Below are 19,236 nucleotides of genomic sequence, written 5' to 3' on the forward strand. Positions count from 1 at the left end.
GATGATAGACTCGCAGAAAGACAGCAACTCAAAGGGAGAGGAGCAGAGTAAAGGTGCCTGCCTTAAACACACACACACACACACACACACACACACACACACACACACACACACACACACACTGTATACTAGCATCTAACACACACACATACAGTACCTGCCTCAAACACCTATACCTACAAACACACCTACCACCCCATTTCTCCCATCATCATAGGATTGAGTGACCATGAGATCTTGTCCGAGGCAATGATGTTCATCTTTGCTGGCTATGAGACCACCAGTAGCTCTCTGTCCTTCCTGGCCTACAATCTGGCAACCAACCCTCACATCATGACCAAGCTGCAGGAGGAGATAGACACTGTGTTTCCCAACAAGGTAACCGCTCTGCAGACTCCTATATAGTACTATTCATGTGGAACAGGTGATAGTGACAGTGACAGTGTGATAGTGACATGATAGTGACAGTGTTTTAGAGGGTACTGATGAGTGTGTAACTGCTGTGCACTGCAGACTCCTACAGATGGTTAGATAGGTGACAGTATTTTGCAGTGTGCTAATGTGTCTGTAGCATCCCTGTGCAGACTTCTGCCCAGTATTATTCATTTGAAACAGGAAGTAGATAGGTGTTGTTGGAATCTTCAGAATAGTTAAAAGGCCAGTACCTGAGGACCTGAGAGATCTACAGGGTATATACCTTAAAAGCATGTCTGACATGCAGTGGTGTGCATGACCATAGAGTGATTTCTAAACTAATACAATTATCTTAAAATAAATTATAAAACTAACAGGTAATCAGTGCAGAGATTTGTGTGATATGTGCTCTCCATCTGACTCGTGCTGCTGCATTTTGTATCATTTGCCAAGAGCTTTCTTTGGTCGACCAGGCAGGAGAGTGTTACAGTAATCAAGGCTGCTAGTAATACAAGCATGCATTCGTCCCTCAGTGTCAGCCTGGGAGAGGAAAGGTTGCACCTTTACAGCTGTGTTCTGGGAACAAGATCCCTTATAATAAATCCCTTATGAATAAATATTTCATTTACGAACGCTGTTTTGGTTCGGAAAACACGCTTTTTAAAATGCAGTGTCCTACCTGACATTCGGTTTGCATATAAACATGTTGTGAGTGCCAGGGGTGTTCTAGGGGAGTAGACTGACCTTTCTCTGGTGGCTGCCTCTCCCAATCGTGTGTGCATGCAGAAACACAACAGCTAATGTCCAACACTGCAAGTTCATTTCGGGGGGATATATTATTATTAGGGAGGATGTTGTTGTTTGGACAACGTCAGACAGAATTTCTCCACGATGGCAGATTTCACGATGGGTTTCAAAATTAAGATCTGAGTCAATGGTAACACCTTGTTTTTTTGCCTGGTGCTTAGTGTTACTGTAAGTAGTGTCTTTAAGTGTGCAGACAGTTTGACCAGGACAAGGACAAAGAGCATTTTGGCATCAGCATTAATTAATTAATTCTAAGGTCATTAAGAACCTAGTTAATAACTTAACAAAATAGTGCTATCTCAGTGCTATGATCGGCACAAAAGCCAGATTGGAACATGTCAAAGGTACAGTTGGGAATAAGGAGATTATTTAACAGTTTGAACACCTTTTTTTCAAGAATTATTATTTTTTTGCTTAAAAAGGGAAGGTTGTAGATTGGCCTAAAATCGCTAAGGACTGAAGTGTCTAAGTTACTTTTCTTCAGGAGGGGTTTCACCATGGTAGTTTTAGGTGCAGATGAACAGACCCCCACTTTGCTGAGCATTTCTGTATGACCACTGCAAAAGAGTTCATAGTGCTTCCATGTGGTGGAAGGTGGGGTAACAAGTCATCAAACACATCTTCAGGTCTTGCCTGAGTGATCCTCCTCACCTAATATTGGTTCTCTTATCTCAGAAGTATGTTGCAAATTCCTCACATTTGTAGGTGGAGAGCAGATCACCAGGTGTCTTGTGGGCGGGATTTATAAGGCTGTCAATCGTTGAAAAGAGCACTGTTTGAGTTGTTATGATTCATTATCAATTTTGAGAAATGATCCCGTCTTGGCGTTTTTTTATTGCCTTATTAAAAGCAGAAAGATGCTCTCGAAGAATATCAAGGTGGACCTGCAGTTTTTGTCAGCTCAGACTTTCTGCAAATTCTTTTAAATTTGGCCACAGCCTTTTTCAGTTTGACTGGTGCTACAGAGTCGATAGTTGCCCTTAGTTGAAGCTGGTTACTAAATCATTATCACAGAAGGAAGCTGTTGATGGTGTACTATTCATATTCATATTCATCATGAAATTCTCATCTGCTCAGCGACATGGCTAGATAAATAATAGAGTGAAAATATTTTTTTCCCCACTTCTAATAGACTGACATGCATTCATGTTTAGCCAGGTTTCAGATAAAAACATTACAGTGCAGCTTTCGCTCTGAGATAAGATCAATAAAGGTTTTGCCAGATAGGGACCTAATATTCAAAAGCACCATGGTAATGTTCTCTGGGCTGTTCGGTGCTGCCCGGCCACAGTTAATGGAATGGATACCAAGTTATTCACATTTGAACCACCTGACAGTTTTCTTGTAGTCTGTCGACTGTGATAGGAAATAATAGACTATAGCACATTCAGTATTCCAAGCAGTCAATCCACTAAAAGCAGCGCAGTTTAGTGGCATTTTGACTTCTGATTGATCCTTGTGTACATCTATCATTGGTGTCATGAAATTAGGCTATGCAGATTAGAATAAGTACAGTACTGTGTTCATTTCCGACGCAGACTATCTAGACAGCGTGATCAACGAGTCTCTCAGGTTGTACCCCATCGACTTGAAAGAGTCGCCAAGAAATCTGTTGAGATCAGCGGCATCACCATCCCCAAGGGTATGGTTGTCATGATACCCATCTGGACCTTGCACCGTGACCCCGATGTGTGGGAAGACCCAGAGGAGTTCAAACCAGAGAGGTAATGGGCCACATCTTAACCACAACCACAATATCAATCACAACAGCAACGATAAGAGCAGTGTTCCACAAACAACCATAAAACAAACCTAAATGCGACGACCAAACACAAACAGGTTTCTTCAACCATGTATAACCATCATATTACTGTGATTTAATTGATATGTTCTTTAACCCCTCCTCCTCTGAACTCTCCGTGTGTAGGTGAGTGTATATCCGTGTGTAGGTGAGAACAAGGAGAGCATCGACCCATACACCTACATGCCGTTCGGGTTGGGCCCACGGAACTGTATCGGGATGCGATTCGCTCTGGTATTGTTGAAACTGGCGATGGTGGAGATTCTACAGAGGTTCAACTTCACCGTCTGCAAAGAGACAGAGGTGAGACAAAATAATGATAGAATGATTGTAAATATAATTTTGTACCTATGACTTTGTTGCGTTTCTATATGTAGCAGAGGTGATTTTGGAATCACACTCGCGTGATGAGGTAGCCCTGCCTGAGACATGTAAACTGAAGTGTCGCCCTCAGACCTTGAGGATGTCCTCTTGGCTTAATAGTAGCGTTTGTGTCTTCCACATGGGAGACCCGGGTTTGAACCCCCATACTACAATTCTGTACTTGCGTACTGCATGAGTATGTACTCCCCATTTAATTTCCCAGATTGCATTTTTCAGTACTAGGCGCCAATCATCCTCAGTATAGGCTACCTACTAAATGATGGAAGTGTGAGATTTTAAAAAAAGCTATTTGTATTTCTGCAAAACTCCCTCAAGACTTCATAGGGCCATTTTAATGTATGTCGACCCAAGAGAGGTTGTCCAGGAGTTTGAGTTTATTTGAATTTATAGTGCAATGCTACCCGAACGTAACAGTGACACTGTATTAGGTAACATTCATAGTGTAACGCTGACATCTGTTTTACTCGTTCCTTCATACTTTAACTGTGTGTCAACTCTCACCAGATCCCCATTGAGATGGACCTACAGAACACTCTGATGCCCATACGGCCCATCAAACTCAAGCTGCTGTCCCGCTGCCAGGAGTCCAACGACAACCAGCTCAAAGCAGACAGCCAGTGATGAGGACCTGCCCTGCTGCAGGTCTCTCAGTTATTATGTTACACATAGATCTAGGATCAGCCCCAACACTGGCTACTTTCAAAAATGGGCTTAAAAAAAAAAAAGGGCTTCGCTTTTGCCTTAAATTGAAACTAAATTGGCGCTAATAATTGCACTGTGACCCTAAAATGCACTGTGACTTTTATTCTTTTTTTATGTCTTTTATGCGTTTTTATTCTAATTTTTCTTTCATGCTCTTTCCTTTTTATCTATTTTACGTAAAGCACTTTGAATTGCCTCTGTGTATGAAATGTGCTATATAAATAAACTTGCCTTGCCTTGCCTTGCCTCGCCTCGCCTCTGGGCTCTGCTGCTACTGTATGCTGCTCTCTTTGTATCTGTCTATTAGTGGAGGTCCAGGACTAGTTGTACAGAGACAGTTGTTGTCTGTCGTCTGCAGTGCAGGGATTTGCATGTGACTTGTGTATGTTTTGTACTCGTCTGGTAGTGGGTCTCTATCATCACGCTAAAAACGTGTGTATAATCACAAACTAAATCATAACATGAGAATGAACAACATGCCATCAAAACATGACAATAAATAGGTGTTAGATTAGATTCAACTTTATTGTCATTGTGCAGAGTACAAGTACAGAGACAACGAAATGCAGTTAGCGTCTAACCAGAAGTGCAAAAAAGCAGAAAAGTGCAATGTGAACAATATATACAGGTAGAGCAGTATAAGCAATATATGAGCAGTATAAGTAGTGCAGTATAAGCAGTATATGAGCAGTATAAGCAGTATATGAGCAGTATAAGTAGTGCAGTATAAGCAATATATGGATTAACAGTAACATTATAAGCAGAATAAATATAGAATGCAGTATGAACAGTATAAGCAGTATATGAGCTGTATAAGTAGTGCAGTTACCAATGTATTGGGTCTATCTATGGGTATCGTAGTGCAGCAGTAGTCAAAATGTACCTGCATTTTATCGGTTGAAGTGCCATCTCATCTGTCATAAGATTTGACTTGTAAAACTGAAAAGTAGGATACAACTAATAGCCTAAATGTATAAACACAGACCACAACCAAAAAACAACATGGGAAAATCGTTTACGCATCCTCTGCAGCAGGAACAGTGCAGAGAAAAAGTATGTACAGTAAACCCCATAACTGAATACACTTCATACGCTTCAGCGCGACACAGAACGCCTATACTGCAACAAAGTAAAAAGATGAGACAGACACGTGTCTTCAATAACTTGCATGTTTAATTAAAATACAAGCATTCGGCACATCGTTAACTTGTAGGAAAGTTTAATCAGGTTTTATCAATTGTATTATTTTAAATGTGAAATAAATAGCATCAGTGCAGAGTCTATAACACACTACAAAAGTCACATTAAATCACGGAAAGTAGGCTAGGCTAATTAACGGAACTATATGATTATACAGCCCGAGCCCAGTCCAGGGTTCTGAAAGCGACAAGTAACAAGTGTGCCCATCAACGGTCTAGATATTAGGCCTATACGTAACATTTAGTCCTCCACTTTATATCACAGCCAGTATAACGTTTAAAATGACTACAAAACAAAAGCAATATAGTCTACAGTGAACGGCGCATTGTCCATTTGTCATACATGTCCAAACAGACCCGCTCACTTGAATAGGAAAGTAGCGCGGCGGTTCGTTGCTTCAGCAAACCTCTCGATGACTTTACTGTTGAAATCCGTCTGTCCCTGGATCAATGCATTTTCAATGGAAATCATGTCACGGCCGTTCAGTCGCTGGTGTCTGTTCTGTTCTGACAGATGTATAATGTCTTTGAATCCAGCCGATGCCCAAATAGTCTCCACCAAAAATCATACATGGGAAACAGAACAGCGCATGTTTCGAGGTGGTAGCGGTTAGCCATCTCTTTTTGTCAAACCATTCCTGTTGGCCCTAAACGTTTTATCTCCAACTTCTCTTCCAAAGGCAATGTACTAAACCGCATGGTCAACAAATAATCTACACGATTCATTGTGAAAACTTTAGCTAGCTAGCATTAGCGATAGACGTACAGTAGATGAACTGAATTGCTTTGTGATTATTTCCTGTCATGTCAGACCACGTTAACGACATTAGCGTTTAATAGTTTTTCGCCACCTGTTGCTAGGCAGAATTCATACCCAATATAATTTGCGTGAGGTTTTCCCTGCTTACGCCAATCACGCTCACGTTGTTCCCCTCGCAACGATGGGGCAGAGTGCTCCGCTGCCCCACAGCAGAAAGACGGGACAGGGAGCGCAGTCCGCACACACTAGTAATTACTAGTAATTAGTAATTACTCCAAAAACAGCACTATACGGATTATGAGTCAAGTTTATTATATTTATACACACCAATTTCACCATTTAATCTATTTTGTATTAAATATAAAATACTTATTATTATTACTAATAAAAAATAGGACTAATAATTGTTTCGTATTTGTAATGTACTTTATGAGACTTTATGTTTGTAATGTACTTTATAAAGAAAAAAACCCTGTATATCCCCAAATTTGATTCTATGCAATATGTTTTTTCAAATGTTGTATTTGTCTTGTAGGCTACTTTTGTGTAAGCCGTATATTGTGGGTAAAATGCACTATAAATTCAAATGAACTTAAACTTAAATGTGTATTGCAGTGGAATCCTAACTCGAGATCCGCATGTAAATCGAATCAATTTCCCATTGACATGAATGCAAGATTTACGCGCGCGGATTTGGAGTTAGGATTCCACCCAAAATGCGTTGCTATTGGTATCATTATGACGTTGATATGTACACAGAATTGAGAATGTTCTGCAATAATACACAAAGTTCTTGAACTTTTAGTTCAGTGGCATAACGAGCTAAGACGCAACCTGAACCTGTGCAATCAGTATTACCAGAGTGAGATATAAAGAGATTATAACCGGAAGATTCGGCGCTTATACACAGCCTACTGACTGAGGTAGGCTAATGTAGGCCAGAGATGTAGTATAGTTGACATATAGTATAGTTTTATAACACTTGTATTTGTAAATACTTGAGACGGCATAGGCCGACTACCTTTACAGCATTTGGACAAGGGACACGTAAAAATGTCACTGAGAGATATCTGTCACTAGGAGATTCAGCGTTGGATATTTCTATATGCCTAAAAACTCACATCTTTAGAAAGGCCTTCCTTTAGGTCCTGTCCTCTTGTTGTTGTTAGTGTTTTCTTTGTGTTTTTGTTTGTGTGTCTATTGCACTCAACTGCACAGGCTTTGAAATTGTCGGCTACAAATGAAAAACACATTCCAAATAAAATATATTTTTTATTATTATTATGAATGCATGAATTGAATTAGGGCTATTTTAATTTTGCGGAGGTCTTCTGCTTATTAGCCTATAGGCTCCTACCTATACCAGGCCGATTCCAGTTAATAAAATGTGCCCATTATATGGCCACTGATATTTGACCTGTTGACCACAATTGTAGGCTATATTTCAAGGCGTGTCAACAAACATAGCCAGCCAACCCACACTGGAAGCTTTTGCTGACTCTAACATAGGCCTCTGACAAGGACCAAGTCACTTCGAACCATTGCATCGAACGCTGATAAGAGTTGTTAGGCAGTGAATTACCATGATAGTCATTCCAAACCCATTATGACGCCAGCCGAACGCACATTATAGATAATAACATTTCTTTGCTGCCAATCGGTGTACTGGTATTTGTTGACTGATTCAGAAGGGCAAACTCAAAGATTGTTATCCCTTTCTCATTTGGGGAATCTTTCTGACATTCCTGTTGCATTATAGTATGGGTGTGTGGAGATTATTTCAATCATTTTTGTTTGTGTTCTATCTACTGTAGGTGCATAAAAACAATGGAGGTGAAAATATATATGAGTATTGAGGATATTAGGAAGGAGCATGAGAGGATTAAGACAGAGAAGGCAGAGTTTGAGAAAAAGATAGAGGAATATGAGAAACAAAAGAGAAGGGACCAAAAAGTTAGGCAGAGGGAGGAGGAGATCCTGGCCAGAAAGGCAGAAAGACTGCAGGAGGACAGGAATGAGTTCAATAGGGAGAGGGAGGAGATGGACAGTGGGATCAAGATCCTCATGATGGAGATTGAGAAAGAGAAGGAGTCCTCAAAGGAGATACTTAGAAAGGCTGAGAAGGCAGAGGCAGAGTTAAATATGATGAGGAAGGAGAGTGTGAAAATCCAAAGAGACTGACAGAAGGTGGAGCAAGAAATGCTCAGGATGTGGAAGGAGAAGGAGACATTTCTCAAGGCCAAGAAACAGATGGAGAAAGAGATGGAGAAAAATATGGTGGCAGTCAAGAGGAGAGAGGCCCTGGTGATGGAGGCCGAAGAAAGACTTAAGCTGAGCAAGGAAAAAGAGAAGGAAGAGCAGGAGATGGAGACCTCAAAGGAGATGCTTAGAAAGACAGAGAAGGTCGGAGCAGAGTTGCAAATGATAAAGAAGGAGTGGATGAAAATCAAAAGAGACGGGCAGAAGGTGGAGCAAGAAATGCTCGGGATGTGGAAGGAGAAGGAGACATTTCTCAAGGCCAAGAAACAGATGGAAAAAGAAATGGAGGCAGTCAAGAGGAGAGAGGCCCTGGTGATGGAGGCCGAAGAAAGACTTAAACTGAGCCAGGAAAAGGAGACGCTAGAGGAGGAAAAGGAGACCTCAATGGAGATGCTTAGAAAGACAGAGAAGGTCGGAGCAGAGTTGCAAATGATAAAGAAGGAGTGGATGAAAATCAAAAGAGACGGGCAGGATGTGGAGCGAGAAATGCTCAAGATGTGGAAGGAGAAGGAGACATTTAAAAAGGATAAGAAACAGATGGAGAAAGAGATAGAGGCCATCAAGAGGAGAGAGGCCCTGGTGATGGTGGCTGAAGAAAGAGCGAAACAGAGTCTGGAAAAAGAGAAGCTAGAACAGGAGAGGGAGACATTGAAGAAGGTGAGCATAGTGACGATTAGAGAGATGGTAGAGAACCTATAGACTAAGTAGATGAAGGTGATTGTTGCTAGTTTTACTGTTGCATTTAGTCCATGACCTTCAACTCTCAGTTGAATTTGTCCAATTCTTGTCTCACCTTGCACTCCCCTCTGATGTTACTTTTTTAATTTCAGATGAACGATGGCCCCAGATATGCCCCAACCCTCATGTTCTCGTTGAAAGCGACTCCTCTGATGGCTCAGCTGGTACACAATCAGGCAAACCAGGGGACGAGCCTTTCTGTCAAAAGCCTTGTTGATGTGGCCCTGGCTGAGAGCGTGTGGGGGTGCAGAGATAAGACAGGGGACTGCACATGCCGACACCGTTAGCCTGGAAACCTCAACACAATTGGCCGCTATTTAGGGATACATAGCAAATCAATTTATATAGTTGTCTTAAGTTCAATAAATTAAGTTGAACATTAAATTAAATTGACTTACTTTCTCTACCACTGTGACTGCTTGTGGCATTTATTATTATAGTAAGTCTTACTTGTGATGACCGTGATGTATGTAGCTGAAGATGAATGTAGCTATTTATTTTAAGTCGCTCTGGATAAGAGCTTCTGCTAAATTACTCAAACGTAGGCCTAAAGTACATCCGTAAAATAATGTATCCATTTCCTGTTAACCATCTCTAAACCCTAGATGGCAGTATTTACTCTTACACCAGAAACGTGACCAGTTGCACGTGTGGATGCAGAAGAAATAGCCTCCCAGTCTGTTTCTGCAAGGAACTTCTAATTTATGGATTCTGTACATTGTTTTATGTTGAGAGCCTTGTCAAGTCTGAATATGTTAGAGTTGGGGTTTGTCCTCTACCTCCAAATATAAACGAGGACAATCACTTTGTTTTTCATACAGGTACCACTATTGTATGTATTTCTATAATCTATGTTTCTATTACTTTACCATACTATGAAACTAATTGAATATGTTTTTAAGCGTCCAAAAAGCATTGATACCATTTCCAAGCACTCCAAGAATCATTTTGCGTTGCTGCTGCAGCAGCCACGCAATGTCAACACTTTACACACGCACTGGTGTAGCATGTAACATTAAAATCCATCAACTTCATATCACACCATTGATGATTGGTGAACTTGTTGGATCAGTTAAGGCCTGTGCCAGAAAACAGTACACACACCAATCACACAATGGGACTATAACAGGCACATACAGTGCATTCTGAAAGTATTCAGACCCCTTCACTTTTTCCGTATTATGTTATGTTACAGCCTTATTCAAAAATAGATGAAATTATTTTTTTTCCTCATTAATCTACACACAATACGCAATAATGACAAAGGTGCTTCAACAAAAAACGTAAAGGGTCTGAATACTTATGTAAAGGTGATATTTCAGTTTTTTATTTTGAATAAATTAGCAACAATTTCTAAAAACCTGTTTTTGCTTTGTCATTATGGGGTATTGTGTGTAGATTGATGAGGAAAAAGGCTGTAACATCACAAAATGTGGAAAAAGTGAAGGGGTCTGAATACTTTCAGAGAGCACTGTATTTACATCTTGATTCACAGAATCACACCTCGTACACACTTGCAAGTGATAGCAACGCCTATCACCTGTCCCAATAAAGGGATGCTACAAGCGCACCATTTCATCCTTTCCACTCTTCACTCTCTGACTGTCTGAAGTGTACTGTAGTTGTGTTGTTGTAGCTGGGTACACCTCAGCCTATGATTCTCACGGGGCGTTAGGTTGAAAAGTGTACTGTAGTTGTGTTGTTGTAGCTGGCTACACCTCAGCCTATGATTCTCATGAGGCATTAGGTTGAAAAGTGTACTGTAGTTGTGTTGTTGTAGCTGGCTACACCTCAGCCTATGATTCTCACGGGGCGTTAGATTGTCTCTGATAGAATCCTACGGTTCAGCTCAACGACGATTTTCATCTTCTGAGCACCTGTTAACTCTCTGAGCTAGCAAGCTAACCTGTGAGCTCTCAATTCTTTGTTATTGTTGGACCCCAGCTCGACGATAATTCCTCAGGTTATTATTAGAACTTGCAAGGTCACATGTGTAGGCTACAGCTAGCACTTGGGACGGACGGCTAACTAAGTTACTTGTTGTTTCCGGACAGCTGAGAACCTTGGCGAGCTTTGACAAGGTAATATTGAGAAATATTAGCACCCTGTTTGCAGGAGGGTTGGTCAGCTTGTGTTTGTAGCCCTAGGACTACTGAGCACTTTCTAGTAATTAATAATTTACTAGCTAGTTACCTCGTATAATGAATTGGAACATACCAGTTCTCTCTGGTGTGGGACTAGCACCATATCTAACTATGCGGGTACCAGTTCCCTGTGGTAGCACGTGGGTGTAGCAATGCTGAGGTGTGCTGATATTGTACCTGTTTGTTGCATCGTGCACTGTATCTAAACTAACCCCACAACTAAGTCAACTAATAAACATGGGCTACGCATAACTTAAACATGCATGTGTGTGTGTGTGTGTGTGTGTGTGTGTGTGTGTGTGTGTGTGTGCGTGCGTGTTTGTGCGTGCTTGCGTACATGTGTTTTTTAGGGGATGCAGAGAAAGTCTTCCAGCTGTTCCAATGAGAACATCCATCCATCCATCCATACATAGACCTATGCATTTAATTCTGGTTTGTTTATAACTAAGAGGAAGACACATTTATCATCAAAAACCACTAGTTATCATCAAAAAGGATGGTCACAGTTTGCTAAAAAAGAGTACCTAAAAAGCCTGCAGAGGTCTCGTAAAAGGTATTGTGGACAGATAAGATGAATATTATCATGGACTAGAGTGACAAAAGTTTGGAGAAAAAAGGATCTGCCCAAGATTTACAGCATACCACCTCATCTGTGAAACATGGTGCAGGGGGTGTTAGGTGTGGGCATGTATAGTTGCCATTAGAACTTGCTAACTTGTCTTAATTGATGATTGTACCTGCTGACGGCAGCAGCAGAATGTATTCTGAAGTGCACAGAAACATCTTGTCTGCTTGAGTGCAAGCAAATGCCTCCAAATGCATTGGATGGAGCCACACCATACAATAAAACAATGACCCAAAACACTGCCATAGCAATAAGTGGAAAGATCTTGATTGGCCAAGTCAATCTTCAGATTAAAATTCAATTGAACATGCATTACATTTCCCTAATGATAAGAATTTAGGCAAAAAGACCTCAAAACAAACAACAACTAAAGATGGCTGCAGTACAGGCCTAGCAGAGCATCACCAAAGAAGATGCCCAGCGTCTGGTGAGGTTAGTGGGTTGCAGACTTCAGGCAGTTATTGTCCACTAAATACTAGTGGATTGTCCACTAAATACTAAACATGACTGCTTCATTTGGACATTTGATAAGTCTGTCCCATTACTTTTGGGTACACTGAAATAGGGGGATTATGCATAAAAAGTGGGGTAATTTCTAAATGGTGAAACCAATGTGTATACAAATACCATCAAATAAAAGCTGAGAATCTCTACTTTAACCTTGTAGTAATTGTTTAATTTCAAATCCAAACGTTTGATAAAGTTCTTCATAACCAACATCAGGGAGATGTGACCAGAGAGTGGATCCTGGCTATAAGGGCACACACTTGCCAACACACATTCTGGTGTGACATGTGCGATGTCTTATTGATCTATGTTGCTTTGGCTGTCTCCATGTGTGGATCATTGTAATCAGGGGTGGGGCTGGCCTTTTAAACACCTGTGCTTTGTTTCATTCAGGGAAAACAAAGAGATTTTTAACATTTCTTTTAAAGAGACAACACACATTTTCTGCCATGCCTCTGTCAATTGATTTGGCTTTAATCAATGGTTTCTTCTTGATGTTGTGTACATGTTTTCATGCCTATGTCACCTTTCAGAGGAAATCAAGGAACCTATCCAGATCTGATGTCGTATTAGATGAGTCAAACCCTGTCAGAACATAGTTTGCTTTTGCTAGATTCTTTTCTTTTCTTTTGTCTAGTATTGGTATACATGGTCGAAATGATGCACTCATGTTTAGTATTTGGTCGACAATACTTTGTATGCAATAACCGTCTGGGACCCATTGACCCCACCAGGTGCTGGGTATCTTCTCTGGTGATATTCTGCCAGGCCAGCCATCTTTTTGCCAGGTCTTTTTGCCCAAAATCTTACCATCAGAAAATGAAATGTATGTTCAATAGGATTTAAATCCAAACATTGACATGGCCAGTCAAGGACTTTCCACTTTTTCGCCCTGAAAATCTCCCTAGCTCCAATGGCAGTATGTTTTGGGTCATTGTCTTACTGTATGATGAAGCGCCATCCAATGAATTTGGAAGCATTGCTTTTACTCGACCAGACAAGATATTTCTGTACACTTCAGAATACATTGTGCTGCTGCTGTCAGCAGTAACATCATCAATTATGATAAGTTAGCAAGTTCTAGTGGCAGCTATACATGCCCAAACCATAGCATCCCCTCCACCATGTTTCACAGATGAGATGGTATGCTGTAAACCTTGGGCAGATCCTTTTTTCTCCAAACTTTCCTCTTGCAATCACTCTGATAATATTCATCTTATCTGTCCACAAGACTTTTTTCCACACCTCTGCAGGCTTTTTAGGTACTTCTTAGCAAACTGTAACCTGACTATCCTTTTTAAGAATAACTAGTGGTTTGCATCTTGCAGTGAAGCCTCAGCCATTTGCGATTGCTGAGCTCATCAGTGCTTGATTCTGGCAAGTCTAAGGTTTTGACTATGTTTCAGAATTTTCAGCTTTCACCATTTGTCAATTCCTTTGCTATTGTAATGTATCTAACACCTTGTCCTTTGTTGGGAATGATATTTAAGGAGAGGGACAGCGAGATATTCTTTGAGTTTTGGCTTAGGCCCATCACGGGCATCATTCTCCCGCGTTGTCCTTGACGCACGTTAACGTATGGTTAAAACTTACAGACGTATGTTGTTTTAAATTGTGTTAAATTGGTTATTTTGTTGATACTCTATTCTCATTCTTCCTATGGGCATTAATGTGATGTTGTGCGCTCGATAAAGGTTCTGTTAATCAGGGCTGGCTCTAGCCATTTTGGTGCCCAAGCATTTTTCCTTCTTTTGCATTATCAAATGTCTAAATTAAGCACTCATGTTTAGTATTTGGTCCCCAATCCTTTGTATGCAAAAGTGCAAAAGTCTGTGACCCATTGACCCAACCAGACGCTGGGTATCTTCTCTGGTAATGCTATGTTGCAGCGACTGTTGTTGTTTTTTTAGGATGTTTTGCCCTAAGTCTCCTCTTGAGCAAATGAAATGCATGTTCTATAGGATTTAAATCTGGAGACTGACTTGGCCAGTCAACAACTTTCCACTTTTTGGCCCTGAAAAATTCCCTAGTTCCTATGGCAGTATGTTTTGGGTCATTGTCCTGCTGTATGATGAAATGCTGTCCAATGAGTTTGGAGCCATTTACTTGTACTTGGACTGACAAGATGTAAATAAATGATTCTCAATTATGGTGAGCATTCTTTGGTTATCCACTGGAAGTCTTCCTTGGCCTACTAGGTAATTTGCGATTTCTGAGCTCACCAGTGCTTTCTTTCCTTTTAATGAAGTTAAATGAAGTTCCAAACTGTTGATTTTGGTAGGTTTAAGGTTTTGGCTATGTTTATTTTTTTTCTGATATTTCAGCATCATAATGGCTTCCCTGACTTTCAATAACATCTCTTTGGTCCTCATGTTGACAAGACACCAATAGCAGACTGCACAAATTATGTGACGGAACACACCTGACGAACACACTTGTCAAGCCAATTGTCCTATCACTTTTGTGTAGCCTGAAATAGGGGGATTATGCATAAAAGTGTTGGAATTTCTGAATGATAAACCAATATGTACATTATATAAAAAATAAAAATCTCTACGTTTTTATTTCAAATCCAAACAGAAGAAAAAATGCTTCACTGTCCCATTACTTACGCACGGTACTGTATAACCTTCTGTGGAAAGGGTTTTACATGGAACCCAAAAGGTTTCTTCAAAGGGACAGTGGAAGAAGAACCCTTTTTGGTTCTAGGTAGCACTTTTTCAAAGAGTGCAGGATCTGTGATGGGTCTGTCTGTCTCTATCTACGGTATATTTGCTTGAATGCCACAGCCTATTTAAGTATTGTTGCTGACCATGTGCATCCCTTCATGGCCACAATTTACCCACCTTCTAATGGCTACTTCCAGCATGATAATGCACCATGTCACAAAGCAAAAGTCGTCTTAAACTGGTTTCATGAACATGACAATGAGTTCAGTGTTCTTCAGTGGCCTTCCTTGTCACCGGATCTGAATCCAATAGAACATCTTTGGGATGTGGCACAACGGGAGATTCACATCTTGAAAGTGCACCTGAAAAATGTGCAGGAATTGCGTGATGCAATCATGTCATCATTGACCAGAATCTCAAAGGAATCAATGTCACGAAGAATTGAGGCTGTTTTGAGAGCAAAGGGAGGCTCTACCTAGTATTAGTATAGTGTTCCTAATAAAGTGTTGGGTGAGTGTATATCTAACTATCTTTGTTTTTGCTGGTCTGTAGGATCTATGATGGCCGTCAGCCCGTCCTGTGTATCATGGACACAGCCATGATCAAAACCATCCTCATCAAGGAATGCTACTCCCTTTTCACTAACAGGAGGGTAATACGCTAAATTGAAGTTGTTGTATGGGGAAAAAAACATAAGGGCTCATTAAATAGATAATATCATTGTTATTATAGCATTATTAATATTCGGTTAATTTTGCAGTATATAATCATTGTTATTTTTCTAGAATTTCTATCTCAACGGGCCTCTGTATGACGCCGTGTTTATCGCTGAGGATGATGCATGGAGACGGATCCGCAGTGTCCTGTCTCCCTCCTTCACCAGTGGGCGGATCAAAGAGGTACAGTCCCATCTCTCCTCTCCTTCTTTTATTCATTCCAACAACACAAATAAATGAATGACTAACAACTCTGACGTGTGTGTGTGTGTTTATGTGATTTGTACTATGTGTATAGTGTGTATTCATTGTTGTTTGTTGTTGTGTGAAGCAGCAACTTTAATTGTCCAAGACAAATTTCCATCCGGGACAACAAAGTATATTTAATCTTATCTTAGATAAGTTCAGTGGTCAGATGACAGAGTTTAGAATAATAGTTCATCTTTGGAGTCACTTATTCCTTGACTATATACATAATGTATCCTGTATGAATGTATATTCTCAGGCTATATAAACATTAAAATAATTCCTGTTTCAAACATGATATTAACCCATGTTTTGCACATATTAATCCATGTATCAATCATCATATTTTTCCATGTATCCTTCCCAACTCAGATGTTCGGGATCATGAAGCAGCACTCTGGTAATTTGGTCAGCAATCTGAAGAAGACGGCCGATAACGAAGAGCCCATTGAACTAAAAGAGTGAGTATTTCTCTCCGAGAAGATAAGGTGAATTTGTAATTTCAGTGAACTCCCCCTTTAATTTTGTGGTTGTGGTTCTGGTGGTCAAAGATTTTGTGGTTGTGTTCCAGGTTCTTTGGACCATACAGTATGGATGTGGTCGTCAGCACTTCATTCAGTGTCGACATCGACTCCCTCCACAACCCCTCTGACACCTTTGTGACCAACATCAAGAAAATGCTCAAGTTTGACATCTTCAGCTCACTGTTCCTCACAGTCGGTACAACTGCCTCCATATAGCTTTTAGTCTCAATCATTTTGTGCTTAATAAATGAAGCTATCGATTTCATTGATTAGACTGACATACACTGTGGAAACACTCTATGAGACCACCAGTAGCTCTCTGTCCTTCCTGGCCTACAATCTGGCAACCAGCCCTCACATTATGACCAAGCTGCAGGAGGAGATAGACACTGTTTCCCAACAAGGTAACCCCTCTGCAGACTCCTATATAGTACTATTCATGTGGAACAGGAAATATGATAGTGACAGTATTTTAGAGGGTACTGATGAGTGTGTAACCCCTGTGCACTGCAGACTCCTACAGTATCTATTACTATTGCTTTGGAACAGATGGTTAGATAGGTGACAGTATTTTGCAGTGTGCTAATGTGTCTGTAGCATCCCTGTGCAGACTTCTGCCCAGTATTATTCATGTGAAACAGGAAGTAGATAGGTGTTGTTGGAATCTTCAGAATAGTTAAAAGGCCAGTACCTGAGGACCTGAGGGATCTACAGGGTATATACCTTAAAAGCATGTCTGACATGCAGTGGTGTGCGTGACCATAGAGTGATTTCTAAACTAATACAATTATCTTAAAATAAATTATAAAACGAACAGGTTATCAGTGCAGAGACTTGTATGATATGTGCTCTCCATCTGACTCGTGCTGCTGCATTCTGTATCATTTGCCAATAGCTTTCTTTGGTCGACCAGACAGGAGAGTGTTACAGTAATCAAGGCTGCTAGTAATACAAGCATGCATTTGTCATTCAGTGTCAGCCTGGGAGAGGAAAGGTTGCACCTTTACAGCTGTGTTCTGTAAAGGTCCATGTAATATTCAACCTTTTTAAAAGCTTCCTAAAGGTTGTAATGACTATCTTTAATCGGTAGCGATCAGGGAACGAGATCCCTTGAAATAAATATGTCATTTACAAACGCTGTTTTGGTTCGGAAAACACGCTTTTTAAAATGGAGTGTCCTACCTGGTTTTTGCTCGAATGACTAGTTCTGTGACATCCATATGTCCGCAATGCATTTCACCAGGAAATCAATCAAACTGTTTGACTGGTGCTACAGAGTCGATAGTTGCCCTTAGTTTGGTGTTGAAGCTGGTTAATAAATCATTATCACAGGAGGAAGCTGTTGATGGTGTACTATTCATATTCATCATCATGAATCTCATCTGCTCAGCGACATGGCTAGATAAATAATAGAGGATGCAACAGGAGTAAGACCCTTTGTAATCACTAGGTCCAGGGTGTGGCAGTGGTTATGGGTGAGCCCAGTAACTCGCTGAATAAAGTCCGTAGAATTCAAGAGATTCATCAAATCCATGGCTGTCGAGTCAGTCTTATTGTCCACATGTAGGTTAAAATCACCAATGATAATAATCTTAGCATAATTTGAATGAAAGGTAGATGGGCCTTGGATGAAACCGTGATCTTTATATTTCTCATCCTTGTCATCAGGTGTCTTTATCACTCATTACTGTGCAACAGGAGGCTGATGGAGGTAGAAATGGGAGGACAGCTCATTGTAATTAGAGCTTGACAGACATATCTGATATTGGCCTTAAAGAAATATCGGGGAGTTATTCACCATGTTATATATAATATAGAGGAAACTGGACAGCACTTATTATGGATCATTTAACACAATTACACATGACACAACTGTGTTAACAGAGACACAATACGTCCTGCTCCTGTACATGTTTGTATATACTGTACATTTTCCCCTATGTCTGCTAAGGGCTTCACTGCTTTTTCCACTGTTTATGTGGCACATAATATATTTATATGTAATTGGCCACTTACGTAAATGTGTTATTTTATATGTATGCACTTTATCTTGCATGTTTACAGACTCCCCCCATTCAATTTCACGCATTTCTATTTGGAGTATAAAAGGCACTAGATCACCTGCGGGTATATAAGCTGTGGCTTGCGCTGCGTTCTTCAGTTGGCAGTTAATACCTGAACCAGTAAAGACTGAGGACCAGACGACTCACTAGTGTGTTTTCCATTTATTCTTAAGCATAAGCATTAATACAGTTTGTCATTAATGTAGGCTTTCTATTTAGTGTACCGTTAGGCATAGTAGCATATGAAGTTTGTAGTCTGTTAGCGGTAATTGCGCTAGCTTGGTATCCTAAACGAGGACGAGTTAGCACTAGTTTGCCGTTTACGATGAGTGGTTGTTGTCAAATGACACCTGACAAAACATGTCGAAGGGAGTCTGGTGTAACGTTTGCCTGACTCCACTGATACAGATGTATGTGTAGGATTTAATGTTAGAGTGTTTTGTAGTTTACATTTTCTTTGTTTTTCTTCGTTTTCTCCTAACGGTTAAGAGAAGGTAGACGGTTAGAGCCAGAGTCTGAACCGCTGATGAACAGCGCTGTAGTTTACCGTTGCCAAGGCAACCAGGCAGCTCACAGGTTGTACCATATTTCTAAATCATTATTTTGATATAATACTGAAATGTTGATATTATATTGTTATTGTTTTACATTGTAATTTGTATTGTTCCAACTAAGTTC

The 19,236-nt window shown here is 40.4% G+C and overlaps 1 pseudogene across 1 annotated transcript in view; it reads left to right on the forward strand.

The window, feature by feature from the left end:
* The first annotated feature begins 249 nt into the window (after positions 1-249).
* Positions 250-19,236, forward strand: part of LOC310824119 — a 62,843-nt pseudogene continuing 43,856 nt past the window's right edge. The window contains exons 1-3 of the transcript in view: positions 250-321; positions 2,768-2,856; positions 3,149-3,325. The product of the transcript in view is annotated as an uncharacterized misc_RNA (transcript). The remainder of the gene's footprint in view (positions 322-2,767; positions 2,857-3,148; positions 3,326-19,236) is intronic.

The sequence above is a fragment of the Argentina silus genome (assembly GCF_951799395.1).
Source record: "Argentina silus genome assembly, chromosome: Y".
NCBI classification, from domain to species: Eukaryota; Metazoa; Chordata; class Actinopteri; order Argentiniformes; family Argentinidae; genus Argentina; species Argentina silus.